Raw genomic sequence first — 22,200 nt, forward strand, 5'->3', positions numbered from 1 at the left:
GTAGTGAAGCCAGGCTATGAATTCTGGCAATTTCAAATCCCCTTCCTGCTCTTTCCCACCCAATTTTGATTTACTGGGTCTGGAATGGGGCCCCTGGAATATTGTCTTTCAGAATCAAGGGATTCTAAAGCAAAGTCAGGTTGGAAACCATCCTGTTAAATCGATTTACTTTGCATTGGATGGTTATTTCCTTGCCTGGGTCTGAAAAATAATGGCGCCTAGGGCCAGGCAAGTGACTCAGTGCCCTTTGATTTAGGAGTAAACAAACATGCTCTGGACAGGCTGCAGTGTTCTCCAGGCACAATGCTGCAGTGGCTGGGGCACTTCAGGGAACAGCCCTTCTCCCCAAGCACAGACCTCCTAATTTAAAGTGCACGTGGAAGGCCAGGGGCACACCTCCTGGTGGCACTCACCTGAAATCCCAGCCACCCTGAAGCCTGAGGCAGGGGAATTGCAAGTTTGAGGCCAGCCTCAGCCACTTAGTCTCAAAATAAAATTTAAAGAGTCGGGAATATAGCTCAGTGGTAGAGCACTTACTTAGCATGTATGAGGCTCTGGTTGAAACCCCAGTACTGTTCAGGTGTGTGTGTGTGTGTGGGGGAGGCACAAGTGAGAGTTGGCAGTGAGGGAGAGGTCAAAAAGCAGATGGGCTTCCTGGGAGGGAAAGGGAGCAGGATCTTGAAAAGCAAGCATGATTTGAGATGGAAATGAGAAGGCAGGAACTGTATCCATTTACTAAGGGTTCAAAGGGAAGCAAGCATTCACCAGTGGTGATTCAAGGCTGGAACGCAGGGGCCATGAGTGTGTCCAATGGGATTGGATGGAGCCGAGAATTCCTTTTAGGAGGTATCTGGGAACTAATATAATTGGAAAAGTAAGTTAGGACAAGATATAAAACCTTAAGTGATGGGCCAGAACTTGGACTGAACCCTATCAACAATGGGGAGCCACTGAATTTTAAAAGGACAACGAAGTAATGAAGGTTTCAGTTTAAAGGAATAATCTACAGTTGTTACTATGTAGGGGAAAGGATAGGGGATATACCAGAACTGGGAAAACCATTTGAAAGATTAAAGCAATGATACCAGTGGAAGAAAGTGTCTTATAACATAGTGGACACACTCAGGTCAGGTTATGCCAAGGACTGAGCTTGGTGATTTGGAGCAAATTCCCTAACACCTCTGAGCCTTGGGTTTTTTCACTGGAAAACAGGTGTGGTAATGATGATGTCCTTGAAGACTGAGCCAAAATAAACAAAGGATTTCCCTGGGTTGCAATGGTTCTGGGATGCCAGGTGAATGGGTCAGGATTTTGAGTTGCTTTCCAGGCCTGTATGACTTAGAAAATGTGAATGTTATGAGTATCAACAGAGATGCCCATGGGCCTCTACTCTGTGGAAAATGAGGAAGGGAAGGGAGCTAACAATGAATGATCCAAGATTATAATGGAATAACACCCTTGAGAGGTAGATACTTTTTATCCCCAATTTACAGTTCACTGAACTTGACCAAAACATTTTTGAGTCTGGGTAGAAACCAAGGTCCACCTAAATCTAAAACTTGAGATTTTTTCCAACTACATCATATTTTAGACTTGTAAAGTGATATTTTCTTTCACTGGTTTTGGTCTAATATTCTATTCTTTTAAGACTGTTTTGAACTTTGATTCTGACATTAAATTAAGAATCCTTCCTTGGGGCTGAGGCTGTAGCTCAGTGGTAAAGTGCTTGCCTCACATGTAGGAGGCACTGGATTCAATCCTCACCACCGCATAAAAAATACATAAAGATACTGTGTTCATCTACAACTAAATAAATATTTTTAAAAAATCCTTCCAGGGGCTGTTGTTGGTAGAGTACTTGCCTAGCATGTGTGAGGCACTGGGTTCGGTTCTTAGCACCATATATAAACAAATAAATAAATAAAGGTCCATCAATAACTAATAAAAAATTTTAAAAAATTAAGAATACTTCCAAACTTTGGGTCAATTAAGAGACATGGATTTATGAGATAGGGGAGAAAGACAAGGGAAGGAGGTTCTGAGTGGAAAGAGAACACATGGTCTTGTCCTGATGGGTAAGAGGCCAGCTTATCTGCCCAGAGTAGACACAATCTGGTTGTGAAGTGGTCATGAGTAGATCAAATAAGTCTAGCTGCTAAGAGGAACAGTACAGACAGGTGGAGAGGGTATGCTGCTGGGCTAAGTACTAACTAAGGACAAACAGAAGGTAAGGAAACATTAGCCCACTCAGCTCCCATATTCAGCTGTGGGAAGTCACGGAAAAGATCACATAGTATGGTAAGGTGGGAGGAGAGGGCTTAGAGAAGATGGAGATGGGGGACACAGAGGTTCCAGCAAAGGGCAGAGATTGGGATATTTAAAAACCTATATGTTGCTGAGCACAGTGGCATGCGCCTGTAATCCCAGTGACTCAGAAGGCTGAGGCAGAGGGATTGAAAGTTCAAGGGCAGCCTCAGCAATTTAGGGAGACTCTGCTTCAATTAAAAAAAAAAAAAAAAAGGCTGTGAATGTAGCTCGGTGGTAGAGTGCCCTCGGCTCAATTCCCAGTACAAAACAAAACGGCCATATGCACATGGGATGGCGTTGTCCACAGGAATAAATCCGATAAACCTTCCATTTTTAAACTCCAGCATTAATTGAAGAATCATATAATTTGGACACAGGTAAATACAACAATACTTTTTTTTGGTGGTGGGGGCGGGGCGGGGGAAGCTACTGGGGCTTGAACCCAAGGCCTCACACATGCTTGCAAGCACTCTACCAGGGATTGACATTCCCAGCCACCCACAAAAAATAATATCTCTAAAGATACTTAACAAAAGTTGACAAAAGCCACATTTCTATCCAAGGGACTACATACCAGTGGGATGTTTCTTCTACAAGAAACCCAAGTTACTTAGGACACAGCGAGGACCCTGGGCCGCCCCCTGCTCTGGCAGGGGGTCTCCGCAGTGTTCTAGTTTGCAGAGAACAGGAAGTCGCATCCGCCACATGTCTGACCCAGACGACGGGCTAGCTGAACTCCTGCCCTGGTCCTGTCCATGGAATCGCGGAGCTAGGGCATCGGAGCACCTGCCTCCACCTAGGTACGGGTTAAGTCCACTCTCTCCCCAGCTCGTCACCACAGGAAGCCCACTGGCTAGTCGTGCTGCCAAAATTCCCACTTAGTTTGAACATTCCAAAGCCCCCATCATGATCTAATTTCCAACCAGTGATAGTAACTACTTCCGACTACACGTGAAAACGATTCTCCTGGTAACAGCGCAGGCCACCCCTTTGTGTCATCAAAGCCTCCAAGTCTAGCCACCATCTCTTCTGACGGAGACTAAGGGTAAGCTGAGTTTTTGTTAAAACTTGCCCAAAATGAGTCGGCTAAAGAGTTTAGAGAGGGAAGCCTGGTTCAGTCCTTTTGGAGAAAGCGTTAGAAAAGGCGGGACACACACTTGCAGGTGAGCCCGGGTCTCTGGCGGCCCGGCGGCGGGCAGGTGCGGGGTCAGGGCCCGGCGCGGCTCTTGGAGCCTGGCCCATTTCTGCGCGTCTCGGGCTTCCTCGGCTCGGCCGGGGTCTGTCGCCCGGAGCGGAGGCACATGGCTGGGTGCAGCTGCGTCCCTTGCCAGCTCGGGCTGTGTGCGCGCAGGGGCGGCGGAAGCCCCTCTCCTTCGGGAAGTTTCTCCCGGACCCGGAGCCCCCCGCCCAAGGTCAGCCCAATCGAGAGGTCCGAAGTGGCGGGAACCCGGCCTCCAGAGGTGGCCCGGCGGTGGGGGCGGCTGCAAAACCCGGCGGCGGATCCGGCGCGCCGCGCGGAACGGCTGGGCGCCCGGGCAGGGGCCGCGGCTCGCAGGTAGACAGCGCCCCACGAGCGGGGCCGCCGCCGAGGGCCAGCCGGGTCGCCGGCCGCGGCGGGCGGGCGGGAGGTTTCCGGGCCCCTCCCGCGCCTCGGGCGAGCGGGGCGATGGCGGCGGCGGTTTCCCGGCTCCCCCTCCCCGGACGCCGATGGCGGTGCGTTCCGGCCCTCCCCCACGGCCTCTCCCGCGGTCGCCGGAGCCGGTGAGGCCGGGAGGGCGGGGAGCCGCGCAGGAAAGGCGAGAGGGCGGAGGTTGCGTGGTGCAGGCGGCGGCGGCGGCGGCGGGAGGAGGGCCGGCGGGCGGGCAGGGGAGGAGGCGGAGGCGGGCGCCGTGTCGCACGCAGCTCCAGGCGGGGCAGCCCGGGCGGCTGAGGGACGCAGCCAGACCTTGGCGGGACGGGGTTTCTCGGGGCCCGGGCCCAGCGAGCGAGCGGACACGTCGCCGGAGCCTTGGGGGCACCCGGGAGACGCGGGTGAGTGCCGGCGTCCGCCGGGGCCCAGCGGCGGCGGCTGCGGCGGCGCAGGCCCGGCCCGAGCCGCGGTGTCGCAGTGACTGGGGCCGCGGCTGCCGAGCGCAGGCGCCGGGCAGGGCCCGCGCCGCGGCGGGGCGGAATGGCGGCTGGGACGGGGGACTCGTGGGCGGAGGGCGGCAAGCGGGCCCCGGCCCTGAGTCACCGGGCAGGCCGACTCGGGCCTGGCGGGGCCTCGGATTTTGGATTCGGGCTCGCGGCCACCAGGCCCGGCTACGCACTGGGAAAAAGCCCGATTCATCGCCCCAGCCGCGGCGGCCTGGCGGCTCCGGCCTTTCCCAGCCGCGGCGGCTCGGCGTCCGCGCCTCGCCTCGTGTGGCGACCCCCGCGGGACGCCCGGACGCGCGCCCTTTCCCCCTCGCCCGCGCAGGTCACGCTCGCAGAGGGACTCATGCTCTCCAGGAGCCCGGGCTCGCGCGCAGGAGCAGCCGCCGAGCCGCGCCGGGCGCTCAAGCTTTCCGGTCCCCTGTCCGCGGCCCCTGGGTCCCCCGCTCGCATTGTTGCGACGGTGCACGGCGCTATTATTGGGTAATAGTCGTCCTTTTGCCCCGTTCTCCTGGGGAGCGGGCCGCGGCGGGCGCGCAGGGATGCGAGTGCGGCGGCCCAACGGGACGGAGCCCCCCGGCGCTCGTGAGTCGGGCCGGGCCCTGCGCCACAGCCTCGGCGCGCCCCCGGTCCCGGCGGGAGCGCGCGCTCTGACCCCGGAGGTAACCGGGCGCCGGGCCAGGCCGCGGGGAGTAGGGGTCTCCGGGCCCCGGGTCGTGCACCTTCATTCCCAGGCCTGGGAGGCCCCTCTTTCTGTCACCTGTGTAATGCGGTGCAGTGTAGACCTAAGATAATTCGGATTGGAATGCTTTTACACGTTCCCCAGAGATTAACCTCCAAAGTTAAGAGGTTTCCCACTAGCTCTGCCCAAAAGAGGATTCGCTTTTCCCTCTGGGTCACTGTTGTTGCTTTTAGTTCCTAGTAGGGGTTAGTGGTAAAGGCACAAGTACTGAATTGCAGTCAACGTACCCAAGTATTTGCTCTGTAATTGCTCTTTCCTGTGGTGGCATTAAAATAGTTAAGAGGGGAGTAAATGGTCAGGCAGTTTTCGATATGCGCTTATACTTTTTAAGTCATGAGCTGCTCGCTCATGAACGTAAGCATAACCGTATGAACCTAAGCATACCGTTTTAACTTTAGCACATCGTTTTGAGGGGTACGAGAATTTACCGGATTTTCTGATGTCCCAGGGTTTTATGTATTTTATGTAGCACAGTACTACTTGATATTTAAAAAGTAAAACCCACTACTTTTGTTTAAGAAAAGTAGGATATGATTTTTTTTTTTTAAGGTTTAGGGATATTAGAAAACTCTTCCTTGACCATTCCATTTGTTGCTTTCCAGGGCAATTGGAGATAATGGCATTGAATTTCAAATTCCCAAGCCTGCAAACACAAGACTGGCTTGCTTTAACTCTTATTATGCCCATTTTTGGAGGTTTCAGGAGAGTGCTCATTTAGTTTGAGAGGGATGGCTGAGTTGCTTTCTAAAAATGTTAAAAACTTTTTTTTCTCATTGGCATCATCTTTTAAAAACTATTTTGCAACCAATTTTAGATACACTATGGTTTTTCCACCAGTTTAGATGATCCACTCTCCCTCTTTGAGAGCACTTTGCTCATGTCCTCATAGGCCGAGACAAATGCTGAGCCTATTCTGCCCCACCTCCAGACGTATTACTTGAACTCCCCTGCCCCTACTACCTTCCAGCTACAATTAACTTAGTCTTGATTGTTAAGGAAGACTTATTTCCCATACACAATCTAGGCTGTGAATTCATTGAGAAAATAGGGGATATTCTTTACTTATTTTTGCACTCCCAGAGTAATATACCTCAGTATTGTTTTGTTTTGTTGAATGAAGGAACTTTCTAATTTAATCCCAGTGTTTGCCTTTTGCTCTGATTTTGCTACAGAAAACATAATTGCTGTATTTAAGATAGTTTAAAGTGCAAACTATTATTTATATGCTTTAAATTTTTTTCGTTGTACATGGATAGAATACCTTTATTTTATTTATTTTTATTTGGTGCTAAGGATCAAACCCAGTGCCTCACAGGAAGCACTCTGCCATTGAGCTACAGCCCCAGCCCCTATTACATGCTGCTTAAAAGAGAGAAGCATTTGTCACCTTTCTCATTTTCCACACTCCCTCTCCCTAGTATCTAGTTGAGCGCCCTAAGAGAGTAGTGTTCAGGTTTTCTTTAACTGTGGAAATCCAGGGAAGTGAGAAAAAAACAGCTTGTGAAACTTTCACAAAACTTGTTTTAAGGTATGGATTTTTTCGTGTGTGTGTGTGTGTGTGTGTGTGTGTGTGTTTAAACAAAACACCCCCACTTCACTCCCACAGCCTTGCCTTGCCTTTGGAGCAAAGCAGTTTGGTAGTTGAGGTTCTTCCTTGTTGGGAAGGAGGCCAGCCTAGGGGTGTGACTAGTCTGCATGAAGTCCCACTGGGTCCTGAGGACCTTTTCATTCCCATTATACCCAGGGGCAGAAATGGTGTGCCTTCCCTTCAGCATGGAAAAGTTAGGTTAATGTACTTTAAATTGAGAAGTTGTTTTCCATTCTTCAAATTTTATTAGGGCCCTACATCTTTTGACTGTGTTTGTATTTCGTAAAGTTTCAACCCTCTAGCTTCCAAAGCATGGCCTTTCTGCCCTTTGCTATTGAATCACTCTGGGAAAAGATGTCTTTTGGAGTCTAGTGGCTTCTTTTTGAACTGATCTTTTAGCTATGCCTGGAGAAAAGGGTGGTGGCCATTTATTTTAAAGACCAATACTAAATTTACCTTGCCTTTTAAAAATTATTAGTAGATTATCAGTAAGGTGGTTTTTTGTTTGTTTCAAAATGAAGAAATGAGCCTGTATGGTGGTGCAGGCCTGTAATCCCAACGTCTCTGGAGGCTGAGGCAGGAGATTGTGAGTTCAAAGTCAGCCTCAGCAAAAGCAAGGCACTAAGCAACTCAGTGAGACCTTTTCTCAAAATAAAATACAAAATAGGGCTGGGGGTATGGCTTATGGTCAAGTGCCCCTGAGTTCAATCCCTGGTATCCAAAAAAAAAAAAAAAAAAAAAAAAAAAAAAAAAGTCAAGAAATGAGCATTAAATGAAGAATTAAGTGAGTTTGGATAAAACCTTTAAGTTTATTATCAAGGACTTTAAGCTAGTAATAGGTACATTTACTAATGTACACTACATACGGAATTATTGCAACACTTATGACTTCAATTTTTTATTCACACAGATTTTCTAGTGTCTAAAAAAACCTGCATGGGGAGGGTACTTATTCCTTTATTTTTGTTTGGGTGAAAAGACATGGAGTCTAGTTTGAGCCTAACTTTGCTAGGCCTGTATTTCCTCATGTGTAAAATGAAATAGCTTTTAATTGATACTGTTTAAGGTTTCTTTAGGCCCTCAGAGTATATGGATCCCATGGGAAAGTCACAACTTTTTAACAGGAACAGCAACACTGGAAAAACTACCTCATAGAAGGTAATGTATCATATATACAGTTGACAAGCAGAGTTGTGACCCCTAGGTTTGATAGTCATTTTGATTGTTCCCTTGGGAAGCTTGAACCAGGTAGCATGGTTTTGCTCTCCCTTGCTTCCAGGCCATGCTTCTGCGTGATTGCGGTTCCATTCCCTGAACTTTGTTTGTGTCTCCCTTCCATCCCCTCTTCCTATAGCTGACAGTTCAAGGTTGCCATCTCTTGGAAGCTTGCTCATTAGGAGCCTTCCCAGGTTCCTGGGGTCCTGCCCGTTTTACTGCCTCAGCATTCACACTTCTGATAGTACTCGGTGATTTCTCCCTCTAGACTGCCATGTAGGACAGGGATGGTGTGCCACACGTCTGGCCCCTGTGCCTAGCGTGCTACTAATGTCAACATTTTTGAACATCCCTCACTTGAAATCTTTACAAAGCTCTATGAAGTTCAGGTACTATGGCTTAACCCTTTGTTTAGAATGTAGGAGCAGAAACTTCTGTGGTGAAGGCCAGGGCTGGAAAGGTGGTGAATCCCCAGTTAGAATGAAATAGTATCCCAGGGCTTGACCTTTTTAACAAGGGCTCCATCTGATTGATTTATAAGGTGGAAGTTGTTTTGTTAGATAATGAACTAAAATATTAACGATGATTTACCTTTAAAATGAAAATATTTGAAGGATTGATATCTGATCATCACTATGGAATTTATCATGTGGAGCAGACCTATATCATAATAGTTTAGAAAACATTATGAAATGGGTGTAGCCATTTAAACTGGTAAAATGTGTCTGCTTTGGTGAAAGTATTTAAGGCAGAAAAACAGTTATGATTTCAGGATGGTGAACTTGTGTGATTTAAAATGATTTTTAAAAAATATTTATTTTTTAGTTGTATTTGGACACAATACCTTTATTTTATTTATTTATTTTTATGTGGTGCTGAGGATCGAACCCAGGGCCTTGCACGTGCTGGGCAAGCGCTCTGCCGCTGAGCCACAACCCCAGCCCTAAAATGATTTTTTAAAATATTTAAAATACTTATAAAAGATAATAGGGTGAAGATAACATAACTGTAACATCAAAAGTAGAGACAGTAAAGGAGAAGATTCATTTGGCTACTTTAGAGTAATAAAACTTCATAAGTTAAAATGCTATAAGAATTACAAGGCAAATAGCAAACTGAGAAAAATAGTCACTTACAAGCAAATTTACTTTCCAAGCTATGAAAGGATGGCTTATAAACCAATAAAATAGTCCCCTGCCTCCTGGGAAAAAAAGGGAGGAAGGACTGGTAATTTATATAAGGAGCAGGAAACATGAAAAAAGTCTTCAGTTTTACTAGCAGTATTCCCCAAGATGCAGATCTATGAGATACTGGGGTTCTTTGGAGGGAAGGGGGAGCAAAGATTAATAAAATAAGCCATATCTGTTGAGAATATGCAGAAATGAATCCAGTCATTGCTAGAAAGAGTAATCGAATAGGATTTTTCAGGAGCAAAATATGCAAGAACAACTTACATAAAAATATGTGTGTACCTTGAAATAGCTAATGTGCTTCTAAGGATTTAGTTAAGAAACTAAAAAGTGATTCATAGATTAGTAGTCTGTCCTGGGTATGCTATTGTTTAATATCTTCTTATTGTGCTATTATGGATGATTTAGTATTGTTTAGATAAATCTTTGTATTTCCATGATACTATATTTAATGAGCATTTTATGAGTGTTATAAGGTGCCATATGTAATAAAATTTTTTTAGCATCTGATTATATCTTTGAGCATTGGGATTATGGGCTATTTTTATTTTTTCCTCCAATTTTCTACAGTGCAGATGTATTTATGATACAGTAGACAGATTTTTCTTTTGCATTGCGAAGTATCAAACCTAGGGCTTTGCATATGTTAGACAGGTGCTCCACCTCTGAACTACATCCCCAGAAAGGTTGGGTAATTCACAATGAAAATCCCAAGAAAAGAGAAGCAGAGGGACCACTGGCAAGGCAGAGCTTCTGCTTGTTAATGCTGGCGGCGCATGGTGCTTGCTTTACCTGTAGTTGCTCCTGTGTGCTGTACAGGTGACACGTCTGACCTGGTAGCCTGTGGTTCTGGTGGTCAGGTCTGCCTTTGTCTTTCCATTCATTTCTCATATTGCAATCCTTCAGTACTTAGGTACCCTTCACTAGGTTGTCTTAATACAATGAAATTCATTTACATTTTGATTGATTTACTTAAGGATGGAGGGATAAAGATCAGAGGTGGATCATCCCTGGGTTCAATCCCCAATGCCATTTTAAAAAAGAGATTAGGTGCTGATTAGTTGCCTTTGGAGTGGAAGTTTCCTTTTTTTAGGGACATTGTGACTTTCCTATCCTTTTTGCTTCCTAGTGATAAGGACATGCATTTTAAATGGAACGTTTAAAATTGATGTCATTATGTTTAAGAATATAAAGTTGCTGAAAATTAGAAAGTTAATTACTTTGGCATAGTTCTGTAGCTTGTAAATTGGAAAGGTCACTATTGATTATCTTAAGAATGCTACTCTAGATGGCTTAAATTAGGAATACTGTTGGAATTATGGAAAATAGGCACACAGCATTGTCACCAAATTGGGGGAGGAATGCCTTTGCCACATAGAAATTTTATACTAAATAATTATATCTGCCTCAGGGGCATGTCAAGTCAGGGTGTGGGAAGAAGGCAAAAGAGCTCAGATCTCTCTTCCTGTGAGATGGAAGGAGTCTGCTCTGGTCAGAAAGGTTAGGAATCCTGCATGAGATGAATAAAGTACAGACCAGACTCCGCAATCCAAAGTGAGATTGAGGCATGGATGCAAAGGCCAGGCCATTTCCTCCTCCCCAAACCCCAAGTGTATCTTTGGGAACTAGGAGATATAGCTTGGGGGAGGGTGAAAAACGAAAAAATCCCGGGTGATTTCTGATTTCCGCATTTTAAAGATTAAAAATCTTTAAAAGATTAATGATTGGATATGATGGAGCATATCTATAATCCCAGTGACTCAGGAGGCTGAGGCAGGTGGATCACAAGTTCAAGTCCAGCCTCAACAATTTAGACTCAGAAATAAAAAGGGATGGGGATATAGATCAGAGGTGGATCATCCCTGGGTTCAATCCCCAATGCCATTTTTAAAAGGAAAAAAAAAAATTCAAAGAAAATTTACTTGCAGATTCTTCCTTCATATGATGACACTTAGTGGAGTGTTCAGCACTGAGTGCTCCTGAAGACCTGCTGACCATGTTTTTGTTACTTAGTAGCTGCTGGCTATCCACTTTCTGCTGCTCTTAAATGCCTTATATTGAACAGAATTCCATCTTTGCTGTCCTGATTGAAAGTAGATTTTGACCTGCAGCATAGGAGTGTATTATGACATTAGTTATCAGGTCGACTACTGAATTTGAGTGTCTTGTATTTGACATGTTGATGAAAGTCTACCTGGGCACCTGATACCGAGAGGAGGTTGCTTCCAACAAGTGACCCAAGAGAGACAGAAGGGAAGGCAGGCCTAGGGATTCTGGAACAGTTTTGCCTGAAGTTCATCTTTTCAGTAGTAGCTTTGTTTGTGTCCTAAGTATAGGTGACTTTGCCCTGTACAGGGTTTTTTTTCTTTTTAATATATGTGATCTCTTTGAACATTAGGAAGCTTTGGTTTATTTGTTTTGCTTTGCTATCATTTTTACAATAAAGGAGCTCTGCTGTATCACTCTACATATTACTGTGTTTTCAGGATTTTTATTTATTTTCTTAAATTAGAGTTTGTCCCTGTAAGGTATAAGAATTGGAGGGAAGATCTGTGAATAAATTTAGATAATGCTGGTTTGCATCAGTCTTTAATATGTTAATGTGCATTGACAGTTTTGTAAGGGGGGGATATTAGTTGTCCCCCCATACACAATACACACTGAGTTGCTGAGGCTGGCCTAGAACTTGGAATCCTCCTGCCTCAGCCTCTGGAGTAACTGGAATTATAGACATGTTCCACCATACCCAGCTTACTCCCGACATGTTAAAAGAACATGTTTTGTAGAGCACATATAGATTTTCAAATCAGAATATGGGAAAATCATGTGCTTTTACAGTCAAGATTTGGTATATAGTAATTTTTTAAAAATATATATTTTTTAAATTGTTGCTGGACTTTTATTTTATTTATTTATTTATATGTGGTGCTGAGAATCGAACCCAGTGCCTCACCCATGATAGGCAAGCGCTCTACCTCTGAGCTACAACCCCAGCCCAAGATTTGTTATATAGTAAATTTATGTGTTCATTTTTTTCTGTCTTTGATGAAGCGTGATGAGCATGTGGAAGCTCTTGTGTTCTTTGAAGCACAGTTTGTATGAGCCTTGGAGGACAGGATCCCAGTGAAAAACTGTTGTAGGTTTAGTTGTCAGGAAGGGATTTTTGCTTGACTTTAGTTTTTGTCTCATAAATTCTAGCTGCTGTTAAAGGAAGTGTCTTAAACATTTTTTAAAAGCATATTCATCAGCATTAATCCATAATTAGTACTGAGAAAACAAGAAAGTTAAAGCCTGTGTTCATCACATTTTATTGGTAGTATCAAATATTGAGAGAACTTCTTAAACCTGGAAAATACTGGTTTGTAACAGTAACTACAGACATTTCAGATTCTCTTTTTCTTTAAAGGTCTAGAGGCTGGGGGCATAAGCTCATTGGCAGAGCACTTTCCTAGGCATTAGGTCTTGTGTATGGTCTCCAGCACCATAAAAGAGTCTAGAAACATTAAGTTTTAGAGGTATCTTGGTACTTCTTTCTCCTAAAGTACTCTTAGGTGCTTTCCTGATACATTAGGTTGGTTTGTCTGCATTTTAAACTCAGTGGCCTTCAGAGGGTGATTACTGGTCACATGATATGTTAGGTCAGATTGGTTTGGGAAGCGTAACCATGTCTACTTTCTAGAACATTCTGTGCCCTCTAGAGAGGGGTTGTAACATGCACCCGTTCTCCATGTTCTGTGCCAGATCACGGTTATTTTTTCTTGGGTGATCTGTGGACACGAGGGTTCAGCGGGGAATCCTTGCTGCAGTCGTTTTTTTTTTTTTTTTCCTGGTGGGGGTTTGGTAGCTCTCTTGGACTTGATCCTGTTGTACTTCTATGTCTTTCAGTTTTATTTAGGTTGGGCAGCTTGAGCAGAGATCCTTTCCTCCTGCTCACTGCCTTCAGGGCTTTCCCGTAGGCTAACTTGCCCTTACTACCTTCAGCCTGCCGCAGACTGCTCTCTTTAGCTTGTTCCCTCAGCCCTCTCCAGCTTTCTGTGTCTAGCACTGTATCTAGACACAGGTCTAAAACTTTGTTCTTTCTTGTTCATATTCAGTAGCTACCAGATCTTATTAGCTCTTGATTCAGGTTTCACCCTGTTGTCAGCGGCTTCAGTATGCTCTGTGCCCCCAGCCTGGTGTATCACCTTTGTTGATGCAGGACCTGCCGTGGCTCCCTGGCCCACACAGTCTCCAGGGCAGGTGCGGAGCCACCATGGCCTGGTCGAGTGGACCGTGCTCGGTGTCTCAGTCCTGCACCACAGCAGTCCCTTCCATTTTTAACTAGCTGCTTTTTTTTTTTTAACCGGCTCTACTACACTTCTTGCCTGAAAGTAGCTGGCATTGGTTCTGCTATTTCTCTCAATCTTTGTTCTTCAAACTTGATTTGTGATTTTGAAGAACAAAGATTAAATAATTTCAATAAAGCAATCAATTTGTGGAAATTCTGTTAACTAGGATTGTACCATAGTATATATAAGTATTGAAACTTTCTTTTGTTAAAGCTGATCTCTGAAAAAATTTGATTAAATAATTTATAGATTATTAGAATCATTTGGAAAGGATGTGTCAGATGAATGTCTCCTCTGCTTTTTATGGTAGATACAAAGGTGAGTGTATGTATATATATATCTGTGACACTAGTTCCCATAATAGTTGCAGGAAAAGTGATTTGAAAAAAAAATTGATAACTCCCTTGACAACAGTGAATGAAACTGCAGTTTTATTTTATTATCAGCATTATTTTTAAAATTTTCTGGTGCTAGGGTGGCACTCAGGGCCTTATGCATGTTAGGCAAGCAGTCTACCACCGAGCTATATCCCCAGCTGTAGTTTTTCTTAAAAAGGAGATCCTCCTGCCAAGTGCAGAGGGTTTATTTGTTTGATTGACAGTCTAGTGTAAAGTAAAGTGACCACAAGACTTTGTGTGTGTATATGTGAGATTTGGGGAAAAATTAGTCCTAAAATGTACTAAGTAACTAGCACACTTTATTTTTTCTTTATTTGTAATTTTTAGAAGTTGATTTATTTGCAGTTTTGATATGTCACATTTATCTTAGAAGATTGAATCATGTTTCCTCTAATATGTCTGTTAATGTGAGTTCTTGATTTTATTAAAACTATGGAAAAATATGTATTTTGTGATAGGGTGGATTTTGGTGTGTGTTTTTTTTTTTGGTACTGGGATTGAACTCAGGGGCACTTGACCACTGAGCCACATTCCCAGCCCCATTTATTTAGAGACAGGGTCTCACAAAGTTGCTTAGCACCTCGATTTTGCTGAGGCTGACTTTGAATTCAGTCTCCTGCCTCAGCCTTCTGAGCCACTGGGATTACAGGCATGTACTACCATGCCTGGCTTGGTGTTTTTTCTTTTCTTTTTTTTTTTTAATATTTAGTTTTTAGTTTTCAGTGGACACAAAATCCTTATTTTATTTTTTATTTTGGTGATGAGGATTGAACTCAGAGCCCCATGCATGCCAGGCGAGCGCGCTACTGCTTGAGCCACATCTCCAGCCCCTTGGTGTTTTTTCTTTACTTTTAAAACATTAACTATATTTTCAAATGGGAACATGAATGGTAATTTTCAAAGTAAGCTACTTGGAGTATAAGCTTGAATGCCGTGCTTGAGAAAATACACTGTTAATGAAGTCATTTATATGAATCCAAGAATACTGGCAGCCTTATGCGGACCCCCACACTAACCTTGAGCTGAACAGTAAAGCTGAATGACTGCTGCACCAGTCATAGCCTGAGCAGTAATAGAAACTAGTGACATCTCCACAGTGGAGTGTTCTTTTACTTAAAATATGGGTTTTGGTTTTTGTAGAGATGCAGAGGGGCTGCTTTTATCTCTTCTGCCTCTGAACAATGCCCTTGCCTGGCTTCTGGTATGGTGATGTGGAAGGATTGTGGAAGGATCCCTTGAGCCTGGGAAACACAGCAAGACACCCTCCACACACCTCCCTATCACAAAAACAGAACAGTAACCATAACCCTCCCCCCCCCCCCAACCTAAAGGAACAAACAACACCACTTTGATAGTTGCAGATAAGAACAAGTTGTACAGGCTGTGTGGGAATTTCAGGAGAAATCTTTGCAAGTAAAAAGGTGCATCTTGATTAGGGGTGCTCAGTGCAAAAACTAAAGTAGAAAATGCTGGAGGCATTTTCAAACCATCTCAGGCTTCACCAAATTTTCCCCTTTGAGATAGACATGACCAGATCTGCGTAGAAAGCAAGTTTGAATTAAAAGCCCCAAAGAACACCACTTTTTAGTGAAAGCTGTCATCAAATGACATTTTCATGGGGTCAGAAGGTGTGTTCAGCTAGTCAGTTCATAGACTGCATTTAATCTAATTGTCTTTTGATGTCCAGGTTTAAATACGCAGTCTGGTTATGCGTCTCCTTACACCCTTTCCCTAGCATTTACAATGTCTGAAAATTTACAAAATTTACAAGTTCCACAAACATGCATATATGTTTGCATGTTAGGTGTTTGAAATAGTCTTTGTCACGGTGATATGAGTAGTGGCCCTTAAGCTATTTCTGTATAAGAAATGTGAGTTTTTTTGTTTTGTTTTTGGTACCAGGGGTTGAACTTGGGGCACTTGACCACTGAATCACATCCCAAGCCCATTTTTTGTATTTTATTTAAAGACAGGGTCTCACTGAGTTGCTTAGCACCTTGCTGTTGCTGAGGCTGACTTTGAACTTGCAATCTTCCTGTCTCAGCCTCTTGAGCTGCTGGGATTACAGGTATATGCTACCGCACCTGGCAAGAAATGTGTTTTTTAGGGTAACCCAGCACCAACAGTCAGAACTGAAAAGGCACTGAGTGGCACAAGCTGAACATCCCTAAGTTGAAAGGCTTAAATCCAAAAATACTCTAAAATCCAACATTATTTGATGTTTGAGGACCAACATTATGCCACTAGTGGACAGTTCCACATGACTTGTCACAGTGAAAACTGTGACTTCACATGACTTGTCACAGTGAAAACATAGGTGCATTAAAAATACTATGTAAACGTGCCTTCAGTCTGTGTGTTTAAAGTGTATATGAAATATAAATGAATTTTTGGTTTAGATTTGGTTCTCATCCACAAAATATATGACTGTATATATGCAAATACTCCAAAATCTGAGATACCTCTGGTCCCAAGCATTTCGGATAAGGGTTACTCAGCCTATAATACTTACCTTGTTAGAGCCTATGGGTTTTTGTGTTTTTTTCCTATTTCAATTTTTTAAAAAGTTCCAGTTGCCATTTGCTAAATTACACAGTAATGGATTAAAGCCCTCTGTTCAAAAAACAAACATGGTATAAATAGATGATCAAATGTAATTCCATTTCTTTTTGTTTTAAATGATGAAAATTCTTAGCAGTAAAATGCATACAAGTACCAGTCTTCATCATTGAGGAAAAGCATTGCACTGGAACTGAGAATTGAAATCTAGTTCTTCACAGCTCCAAATAGTTTATTTGGACAAACTGGTTAATCTGTATAACACTTATCAGGTGTAATGTGCTTATAGTTTTTTGTACAGTTTTAGCTTTTACAGCAGCTATACCAGCAATGCTTGTGGTACCCTACTTAGAAGTTCTGCAGTCATTAAAGTAGAAAAAATAATAGATATTGACTGAATTAAAATTGTTACAATTTTAAGACTTTGAGGGCTTTATATATAGATTAAATTTTAAAAGGGTGCTCTACTGGGCTGGGGCTGTGTAGCTCAGTGGTTTGTGTAGCTCAGTGGTAGAGCTCTTGCCTAGCATGTGTGAGGCACTGAGTTTGATCCTCAGCACCACATAAAAATAGAGGTATTTGTGTCCATCTACAACTAAGAACAATTAAAAAGGGGCAGGGGCTTCTTCTATTAATTGTTCAGGTACCATGTCTAAGAGAATAAAAATTGTGGATTGGAGCTGTAGCTCAGTGGCACAGCGCTTACTTAGTGTGCCGAGGACCTGGGTTAGATGCCTCGTGCTGCAAAAACAAATAGTGAAGGCCCTCAAAAAGCAAGAAAACGAGACCTGGGGATATAGCTCAGTTGGTAGAGTGCTTGCCTTGCATGTACAAGACCCTGGGTTCAATCCCCAGCAACACACACACACACACACACACAGGCAAGACAGCAAAAACCAGAGTACAGAATTTGTTTTCTAATTCTTGAGGTGCTCATAGGAGAAAGTGAGAAAATTCATACTTGATCTATTTCTCATGATTGTAAAATGTGTGTGGGGTATTGAATTAAATTAGTGTTTGTAAGTATTTATATTATGTAATTAGAAGGACCAAAGATTGACGGATAGAAGGCCAATATATTAATTCATTTAGTAAATTTTAGTGTCTGCTAATTTCATAGCTCAATTGGCTTTTAGAAAGTGGGAGAAACAGAGGAGATAACTGAAGTTTGAATTATATTTGCTCTTGTACTACCCCAGGATGTGGATCTTGGTTTCATTTAAGTCTTTAAAATGATCAGTATTAATAGTTTTCATGGCTTGTTTGAATAATTTTATTCCTCTTAAATTTGTATTTAATATAAACATTGTGGCCTTCCCTTTAGTAATAGTATTCTAACTAGGCCAAGGAAAAGTAAAATGCCAGGAGTTTTGGTATGTTTTTTGAAGTATCCTAAGAGATTTGAGTTATGTCCCTAAAATATTTGGAGTACTTATCTGTATTTCAGAACACCTGTATTGGCCAAGACACCCACTATTGAGTGGAGAGGATTAAACTGTGAACAAGTTACCTGGGCACAAGCACAGAACAGGGGCCTGCAAATCAGAAGTATTACTCTCATTAAATCTCTAGATTTTTCTACACAAAGAATAACCTTTACTGGTACATTTTCCAGTTGTACATAGAAAAGATATAAATGTAAAATCTACTTAGTAAAATATCCATTTTTCAAATAGCAATAATTATCAAGAAGTCTAATTTTGAATTAAGAAAAATAAGTATGATATTAAATACTGACTTTGTTTACTAATGTTTTCTAGCTTTTAAAATTATAAGTGTGTATCATGAGTGCAAAATATAGAAGTCAAAAGTAAGCCGCTACTTTGATTTTTAAGGAGGGGTTTACAAATATTACAAGCATAATTATTCAGCAATTATGGCTTGTAATGGTCAACAAAAAGTGGCCTTGTATTTAATGGGTTTTAACCATTTCCTGGTTAAAACCATGTTAGATGGATCCTTTAGGATTTTCTCCAATCCCTCTAGAGTTTACAAAGAAGCAAGCTACCGCTGGGGGATTCCTGCTGTGTACAAGGTATAGGACTGGATGTTTATGATGTCTCTAATATTAGTCTTTATACAGCAGTTCTGAGAATTTGGTAGTTTGGTGTTTAATCCCCCCAACCTTTTTAAAATTTATTTTTTAATTTTTTATATTTATTTTTTAGTTGGACACAATATCTTTATTTATTTTTATGTGGTGCTGAGGATCGAACCCAGGGCCTTGCATGTGCTAGGCAAACGCTCTACCGCTGAGCCACAACCCCAGCCACCCCCCAACCTTTTTAAGGTATAATTGACAAAACTTGTTTATGATACATACATACCTTGACATGTGTGTATATTGTGAAATGATTAAATCAAGCTAATCACATACTTATTTTTTTTGTGGTGAGAACTTGAAGGTTTACTTTTAGAACTTTTTGTTCCTTTTAAAGTAAGTTTCAAGTATATAGAACATTATTATTAACTACATTTGGTATGCTGTACAGTATATCTCCAGAGCTCATTCATCCTGTGTAACTGAATTTTATACCTTTGACAGACATCTCCCCACTGTCAACCCTGTGTTTAATTTTTAAAGATTGTTTTAAAGTGAGTGAAGAGAATTAGGAACCTAGGTGAATCTGACTAGCATGCTCACTTGTTTCAGATTCTTCCTATTTGTTTCTTCTCTACAGTGCATGGTATTGTTTTCTTGGTGCCATCTGAGTTGGGATCATCTTTTACTAGAAGTCATCAGGAGCAGTAGGAAGCATGAACACATCTAGGCAGGATGTGGTCGACCCTGTTCCAGACTTTGAATTCAGGGTTAAGTTCATTCAATTTTGAAACATGCATAAAAAAGTTTTTTATTATTATTTTTGAATGAAGTATGTGATTTATTTTGGAAGTTGAAGCATGAGAGCTGTCACGTTTGTATGTTGATAATTGTTATATTTATATCCTAGCTTTAGAACTTAAAAGGAAGCCTCCTGTCCCTTTCACACTGTCACTGTATATATAATGGTGAACGGGGGTAATAGTCTTCCCCTCTTTTAGTCTGTTTCTGTTAGCAACAGAGCTGATGTCCTCCTTTCACCTTTGTTTTGATAGGCCGTTTTCTCTTTCCACGGGACTGCTGTCTGGTTTTGTTGCCTTCCACTTTACTAGAGCTCCATTCTCTGTGCCTGTCCTGCGGGTTGAACCCAGGGTCTTAAGTGTAGTCATTCCATCACTGAATTACGTCTACTGCCTGGAGCTGAGTTTTGCTTTTTTTTTTTTTTTTTTTTTTAAAGTACTGAGGATTGAATTTATGCTAGGCATGTGCTCTACCACTGAGCTACATCCCCAACCCTTTTTACTTTTTTGGCGGGGGGGAGACAGAATCTCACTGAGTTGCCTGGGCTGGCCTTGAACTTGTCAGGCCTCCTGCTTTAGCCTCCCAAGTAGCTGGGAATACAGGTGTCCACCACAGCACCCAACTGGAGCTTTGTTCTGAAGCCACCAGTCTTCTGACACTCACTACAGTGACTTTTTTATGGTAGAACTTTCCTTGATGTATCTTCAACCTTTGCTGCTGTTGAACTAGAAGTTGCATTAACTAACTATTCTTTACTTGCTGTTTCTGGCCTCCTGGTTCTCCTACCTGTATATTCTGGGGGTGTTGGAGGGGAGACAGGGACTCACTGTCCCTGAGTCCTCTAACTGTAAGCTTTAGTTCTCATCTCTGTTCATTCTTTATACTTTGAAGATGTTATCCAGGCTGATGCCTATAATTTTACCTTTTTTTCCCCCGTTACTAAATTTATTTAATCAGAGGTGATTTCCTTTGAGCTCCAGTTTTGTTTTTTAAACTGCCTGCTTGGGCATTTTCATTTTGGTGTTTTTAAAATCACTTCACATTCAACATGTCTTAAGATTATGCTCTTCACCTCCTCTACATTCAGTTCTCTTCACATAACTTAGCCATTTCTCTTAATAATGCCAACTTTCTTATGTAAAGTTCCCTCTCAAATTCCCTTTACCCTTGGGATTTTGCCAGCATGAGGGTTTTTAAATTGAGTGCTCAGTTTAGTGATATAAAGATTTTCAAATAAACACAATTAGGAATATCTGAATGATCCACATTGAATTTTGTATATGTGAGTTTATATTTATTTACCCTTATATTGTTGCCAGGTGATTCCCTAAAGCAGAGGATGTGATTGGTTGAGAGATTGGTTGAGATCCTGTAGGCAAATAAGTCCCAAGATGTTTTTATAGCTTTTGCAGTGTGACTTTTTTTTTTTACTTTTTTCATCATGAAAGATGAAGAATTCCACTTTTAACCTATTTGCTGTGTATTTAAGGTCTAGTGAGTGAGTTCTGTCACTACTGTAATTCCAAAGTATTGATGACTGTAAATGATTCTGGCAGTTACTGTCATGGGACAATGGAAAATCTCTTGTTGAAAAAGAGCCCTGCGAAACCACTGTGGTTTGTTATCAGCATGCTAAGTGATGGATTGTCAGATTTCAGTCAGGGGTAGTGTCTTCATTTACAGGCCCCCGAGTTCTCTATGGGCCCCACTGAAGTCTCGCCTCCACCTTGGTCCTGTCCTGGGTCCCCCTCTGGGGAGCCGTCTTCATCAGCTTGTCCTCCCAGTTTTTCTTTTTGAAAGGAAAAGCAGATCTCTCTGTGCTTGTGTTCACTCCCCTCCCCGTGCTCTTTGGAATTGTAACAGTTACAGGAAGGGCAGCATTGTTCAGTCATCTCTGCTGGGAAGTCCCTGTGCCTGGACGTCCTCCTCCTTCCTTTTCACACCATTATGTGAACCTGCCAGAGTTCAGTCGTCTTGTCCCATTTGTGGAGTTTTGGGTCGATTTCCAGTCTTTTGCTGTGACTAAACTTAAATTTACAACTCTTGTGGTTTTGGCCAGTTTATTTATTCATTTATTTTTAGTTGTCAATGGACCTTTATGTATTTATTTATACATGGTGCTCAGAATCGAGCCCGGTGCCTCACACATGCTAGGCAAGTGCTCTACCACTGAGCCCCAGCCCCAGCCCTGGCTGGTTTATTCCTAGAAGTGGATTGCTGGGTCAGAGAGTAAATGTGTCTGTCTTGTTATTAGAAATGGCCAAATTCTGGTTCATATCATTGAGCATTTTCCACCAGGCAAGTTGTTTTGAATTGCCAGTGTAACCAGAGATAGTTTATTGGAGGTTAAGAAATACAGATTTGAGACACAGCCTTTGTCATCCTTAATTCTTCTCTCCCTGAGCCACCCAAATCCAGTCAGTTGAGTGACTGTAATTCCTACTTTGGGTTGTCTTTGCTGCTAGCCTTTCTTTTTGCATGGTGCTGGTCTAAGTTGAGTGATGCTCCCATTAATGCCACGCCTGTGTCCTTTCTCATGCAAACTCCACAGAACACAGACTGTAGACTGCTATTTCTAAAATCACGTTTGTTGTAGGGCTTCCCTCCTGAAACCTTCATAACTGTTACCACACAGAACAAAGGCCTCGAGTTGGCCTACCCGTGCCTGCCCACCCTGCCACCCAGCTGCTTGCATCAGCCCCACATACTCTCGTGTGATTTGTTTTTCAGCCTCTTGCTCTTCCCTGTACAACACCCTTCCTGTACCTCTTATGTTCAAATCCTAATTGTTCTTTTCGAAGCTGTGGAAAATATTGATTTCACCAAAGCCTTCTTGACCATTGTGGCCTAGAATGAGTTCTTTCCCCCTGAACTAGTTGCTGCCATTTTTGTGTGTAA

At 42.7% G+C, this 22,200-nt stretch overlaps 1 protein-coding gene across 4 annotated transcripts in view; it reads left to right on the forward strand.

Annotated features, from left to right (window-relative positions):
- The first annotated feature begins 3,581 nt into the window (after nt 1-3,581).
- CUL1 (cullin 1) overlaps nt 3,582-22,200 on the forward strand; it is an 83,763-nt gene continuing 65,144 nt past the window's right edge. Inside the window, exon 1 of one of the 4 annotated variants that reach the window (XM_081283567.1) lies at nt 3,582-3,719. The gene's annotated coding sequence lies outside the window, so the exon portion shown is untranslated. Of the gene's footprint in view, nt 3,720-3,800; nt 3,863-3,895; nt 4,069-4,153; nt 4,339-22,200 lie in introns of those variants that run through there. The other 3 variants (XM_081283566.1, XM_081283565.1, XM_081283564.1) reach the window with 3 other exon arrangements.

This window comes from Spermophilus citellus (genome assembly GCF_964194105.1).
Source record: "Spermophilus citellus genome assembly, chromosome: 3".
In the NCBI taxonomy this organism is placed as follows: Eukaryota; Metazoa; Chordata; class Mammalia; order Rodentia; family Sciuridae; genus Spermophilus; species Spermophilus citellus.